The sequence below is a fragment of the Aethina tumida genome, chromosome 1 (assembly GCF_024364675.1).
Source record: "Aethina tumida isolate Nest 87 chromosome 1, icAetTumi1.1, whole genome shotgun sequence".
Classification (NCBI taxonomy): domain Eukaryota; kingdom Metazoa; phylum Arthropoda; class Insecta; order Coleoptera; family Nitidulidae; genus Aethina; species Aethina tumida.
Window position 1 is genome coordinate 62,620,168 of NC_065435.1, and position 6,000 is coordinate 62,626,167.

Consider the following 6,000-nt stretch of genomic DNA (forward strand, 5'->3'; position numbering starts at 1 on the left):
CAGACTAATTTTTCAGCAAAATAATGCGCATCCACTTTTCCAGGAATACATTATACTTCCTAGAAGCCTCCCATGTGAATTTACTGCCTCGGTCAGATCTTCAAGCCTTTCCCCAATCGAACATGTGTAAACTAAGACGTCAAATTCAGCCTGGGATGAGATACCATAAGAAAATGTCGATAATCTCATTAGATTGATGCCACGACACGTCAATGAGTGTCTTAATCAAAGAGAGGGTCCGACCCATTATTAGCTTCTGACATTTTATTCTTTAAAAAAATTGGAATAAATCAATTATTTTTTTCACGGAGTATATTAGAAAAGATTTATAATAAAAATAAATTTATTTCCTATCGAAATAATCCTATGGTTTGTTTAAAAACAAGTAATGTGTCTGTCGAAGCTGATTTTATTCTTGCAAATGCTGTCCCTCGTCCATGGTTGGTAGCCACAATTAAAACATAGGAAGTTCAGTGCCCACAATGCAAATGCAAATAAGTCCATAAGTATTGAAGTTTTATGGTCCCGGTGGGGTTTGGGGTCGGGACATTAGTAAAATAGATTTGTGCCATTTACATCAATAGCGAACCGTTTAGGCCAGCCAAGAATATATTGCGGCCCGTATCAAAGTAGTAAGCCGCCACTAATTCAATTCCAATGTGTGGCTGCATGCTACGTAAATCGCAGAATCAATTTACAAATCATTTTATGTTTTACCCTTTACGAATAATTTTCAGTGGTGGCAAATGTGTGATGTGTAAACGTTTGATATATATATATATATATATATATATATATATATATTTTTGTTGACTGATGTTTTGGATATACCCTTAATTTTTGTGCCAGCTCTAGTGGTTTTCTAAGAAATACTGATAGAAATATTGTTATCTATAGGTTTTTGTAAATACGTCGTTTGTTTTGATCGTGTAATAGTTTCCTTGTCCTTTATGTATGTTTGTGGTCTTCTTTCCTGTCTACCAAACAAGCTTTTTGTTTATTGTGTCCCTTTGGTTTTCCTTTGATCGTCTCTTGTCACAGTAGTAGTTTCATCGGTAGAATTTACTTCACTTTAAGTCTATGTTCATTAACTTATGACAGATTATGAATGTAACATTGTAGTTATTTCTTACATTGTGTCAAGAAGCTGGCAATTTGACGCAAAATATTTCCTTTTTTCTTCTAACTGTTTCGATTTAAAGTGTTAATCAGATTTGTTCATGTGACTGCAGATTTCTATGCTTGTTTCCCTATTCCAGAGAATAGATCCTCAAAGAATCTCTTAGGACTTATTGAACTGATATCTTTTACACACTTAAGACTTATTTAATCGTCATGAATTTTTAATCGTTAAAATTAACCGTTTCCTAGGAAAAAGATTATTGTCAGAACTAAAATTATTTAAAAAATGTTTTTATAACAAAATTGAATATGGTTTTTGTCAAATAGTCACACTGCTCAAAGGTTGAACATTCATCAAAGTTCAGTTACAAGAAACATTCAACGGCACATTGAAACGGGTTCCCTAGAAACTAAACCTCGAAGCGGACATCCAAGAGTGACAAGTGCTAGATGAGACAGGTACTTAGGCCAAATAGTTGTGAGAAACAATTGGATAAATGTTTGCTGCTTTCAGAGTTATTATCAAGCTACATACTACCAAATAATTGTTGCTAGTTACGATCTAAAAGACGTTTGAGAGTACCTAGGCTATTATTTAGACAAAGAACTTCAATGTTGGAACATGTTCACCAAAATTGGTTTTTACGTCAGTGGCCAAATGTTATTTTCTCGGAGGAAAAGTGGGCGACGACGTCGAATCCGATTCTGGAGAAAAAGACGTGTCAATGAAGTAGTTTCCTATGCTTTCGGAAGAAGAACTACTTTGATACTGTCACAATGATTGAACAAATGTACATAGATCTTGAAATTCAACCTATTGTGCAGAAATTAGTTATCCAAATTAATTCGGCGTCGTTTAAGTCATCCCATGAGAATTTGAGACCTCTTACAGGCTGCAGTTGAAGAATGGAATAATGTCCCTCAAGAATTTACTGATAATCTAATAAAAGACATGCACAGGCGGGTAAATGCTTTATTACAAAGCTGGGGTGAAAATGCGAGGTACTAAATTAAATTGTTAACTTGTATTGTTATCGTTTTTGATAAATAAAGTTCGTTGACTATCAATTTCCTAAAATATTGATTTGGGGGAAAATTATGATTTAAATAAACAAGAGATATTTGCACGTGAATTTCAAATTTTAAGTATGTGCCATATTTAGATTCTGTCTTTGGTAATAAACAAATAATTGAAACATTGTGTAACTTTGATGTCGCTGTAATTAAAAGACCCCTCTGAATATTCAATAAGGAAATGTTCCTTGAAATTTCTCTCAATTGTAAAATCTTAACGTTGATTTGTCATACATCCTTCCATATTAAAATTAATTCAAAATATATTGAGTTAATTTATTGTTTCCAACAACTTTGTAATAAAATTTTGCGGTGTTGCAATATTTGTTTGAAGTTTAATTAATTCAGGACGAAATTCTAAATAGGTTGAAGGTGTAGTCTTTAATGAATAATTAATATCTTAGACGGCATCAGAAGAAATACTTGGGTGTATTCACCGTTAAATAAACTTTGAAGCGGAAAGTTGTATTATTAATCTTGTATGCGTGTGTGTTATATTAAACAACAAATATGGCAGCGCCACAACCAACATATAAAATTTTGTGTGCTCTTATTACTATTCCATAACGAATGTATCAACGGTAATTACTAATTAAACAACTATTTTATACTAGTAAAATCATTTGAGAAGTGTCAAAGTCGAGTTGGCCGAGAATATTAAATCCTTGAGTTTTTTTGACTTTGCATCTTTGATGCATCAGGTAAGATTCCGAAAATTACTCAACTTCTACCAAACTTTTAATCATCTTAATAATGTCGTCTCACGCCATATCAACTTTACGCCACTTTTAGTTTTATCTTTATACGGTTTCGCCACCTTCCAACAAATATTTCCTGTTTGCGCTGACATGTTTGTTTTACAAAGCTTTGTTGATATTTTTAGCTTTTACATGTTAACTATGTTATATAAAGTTTTTTTTTTTTCATTTTGAAACAGTCTGTAAAGTTTCATAAAGCTAATAGTATATTTTTTGTAGCTCAAGATTTATTTTTGCTTAAGTCCAGCTTAGGACAGAAAATCGACGAAAACATATCGCTTAGAATTTGAATGTTTTAATATTATTCATGATGATGTTCTTTCATTATATAGTTAGTTTTTTTTTGTAGTAAAAAGCGGCAAAGTTTGTTTGTAAAGAGATATAAAAAAGAAAAAAACCCAAGTCGTCATGCGTATTTTTTGTGTTTAGGGTGTTGATTTGTTATAGCCCGAATTTAACTTTTTGACGACTTACGTCTTTTTCTCATAAAAATAAATTTAAATTGTAAATAATAAAATAATTAATCAACTCTGATAATTTGCAGAAGAGTTAAATTACCTGATACCATTACATGTATTATTATACCAGATAATGTTATTGTGTAATTAATAATTTACAATCATTGTTTATGTAATTTGTAATTTCACACAATATTTATATATAAAATATTCATTTACAACAAAGATGTCCTTTTACATTTAATATTAAAAGTATTCATTTGCATTGTCAAACAACATACAACAACATACATCAATATACATACTATTATAATAGTAATAATATAAATAATAAAAGCATTAATATCATACAAGTGATTTTTTAAGTTAAAAAACTGTGTTATCTCATAATATTACGATTTTTTCAAATATTTTCATGAAAGTTTTATTTTTAAACTTTGATCACTTACTGATATTTTTTAACGCGATAACATTATAACTAATAACGCATAATAGTCAGACAAATATAAAAACATCATAAAACACATACATAGCATAAAAAATAAAGAATCATTAGATTATATTTCATAATTAAAAAGTACCCAGCCAGACTAAACCTTGAATTTGAAAGTAATACACATATTGATATTAAAAATAATAATATAAAGTCAAAATTGTGCTAACTTCCCTCACTTTAATGCCTTTTTAATTCCTATTCCTATTTTGAGCTGAATATTTCAAGTAGAAGAACTTATACTAGAAATTATCTAGTGCCGACGCTAGCGATGTGGGAAACTAAAACAATCCTATCTTCTCCTTCAAACAGCTTCGAAAAAACTGATCGTTCTGTAAGAATGTTGCACTCAAATGGCTTTTACAATTTAAGAATACTGACAGGACAGGTGGCAAGGTAAATTGAGAGACTGCCGGAATTTAGCACTGACACGAAACATTGCACCGGAACAAGTCACAGCAATGCAATACCATTTGTGTTCACACGACAGCTGCCGTGAACAACTACTGTTGGGGAAAAATTAACTACCGATTTAAGAATGGCTTTGGTAAGGAAGAAAACCATCATCCACAGTAAAACCTTACGTTTAAAGATTCCAATGGTAAAATATAAAGGAAGCACTATCCTGTTGTTGTAGGTCGCAACTTTGGGGAAGCTCAAACAACGGATTTACTGGGTAAATTGTATAGAGACTACCTGACAAAATTTAAAATGGACTAAAGTTATATTAAAAATAATACGGAATACGCACAATTTATATTTACTTGTTTTTTATGTTCAATAAAATAAATATAAAAAATATAAGTCCAATAAAATCGGAATTACTATATTATGGTTCATTTTTTGGTTTTAACGATAACTAAAAATAACAAAGCTATATACCGCGCAATAAATGAGTTAACACTGTAATAATAAATCTCAAATACCTTGTTGATGCATTAATAAATAATTATTATTTGCATCCATAAATTTTCTGATAATTGGTCTGCATTCGCCGGTGAATACAGCACTAGAATTTTATAAATGTATCTGTCAATTTGTACAGGTATCGGTTTGAAAACAGGCTTAAATATCAGGAAATTTATTATAAATATGAACATTTAAAACTTTTCTAATTTATTTTTTAAAATATTAAATATTTTATTTATTTTATAATGAGTAATAAACATTAATTATTAAAAATTAAAGCGACGTCATAAATTATTAATTTAAAATGATATAATTACAAAATAATCATAAACAAACTATTAAAAAGACAATAATGAGTTTAAAAATTATTATAAAAATTTTACGTAAAGTAACAGTAATACTTTTTAATATTATTTATTTTTAATTTAAATTTAATATAATCAAGATATTAAATTATTTAAAATTTTAATTTTAATAATTATTATTTATTATTTGTTTTACTATTATTATTTCATTAAAGTAAAAAAAGTAATAAATAAAAAAAAGTAAAAAAATAATTTATTTAAAAAATATTTTTATTAAAAAATCTGAATTCTCGAAAAAAAAATTTTTACATAATTAAATTAATTAATCTTGTATATATTTAATATTTAAAAAATATATATAATTAAATTAAATAGTTTACCCCTCATATTTACTTACATCTTCCTTTTCAGCAAAAAAAAGTTTTAAATCAATCAACAGTACAGTTAACACTAAAACACAATTCAATATTATTCTATTCAAACCAAACTACACAAACAAACTGAAATACACCGACACAGTACAATTGAATTTCCGGATGAAAGTTACGCGCGCTTAACTCTGCGTACGTAGACGTGATACGCGCGTCGCGACGCCGTATTGATACAGGGTGACTCGGTCAGAACGTATGACGGCAAAACACTGAACGCCGATGTCCCGGACGGCGCTCTTGCGCCACGCCGACGCCCGGACCTGCGCCACTATCCGCCGTCGCGACGGATGCCGTCTTCAGATGGAAAACACGGTCTTGGTCGTGTTAGGAAAGGTGCAGGGCCAAATGCAATTGCGGCACCCACCCATATCGGCGTGGACCCGTTTTCCCGGCAAGAATTTCCTAACCGATTGGGGGGATGAAATGAAAGGAGATTTGAATAAAGCTGCA

At 30.4% G+C, this 6,000-nt stretch overlaps 1 protein-coding gene across 1 annotated transcript in view; it reads right to left on the bottom strand.

Annotated features, from left to right (window-relative positions):
* LOC109605311 (zwei Ig domain protein zig-8) overlaps positions 1–5,698 on the bottom strand; it is a 326,759-nt gene extending 321,061 nt beyond the window's left edge. The window contains exon 1 of the mRNA XM_020021881.2: positions 5,517–5,698. The gene's annotated coding sequence lies outside the window, so the exon portion shown is untranslated. The remainder of the gene's footprint in view (positions 1–5,516) is intronic.
* Between the last annotated feature and the right edge of the window lie 302 nt (positions 5,699–6,000).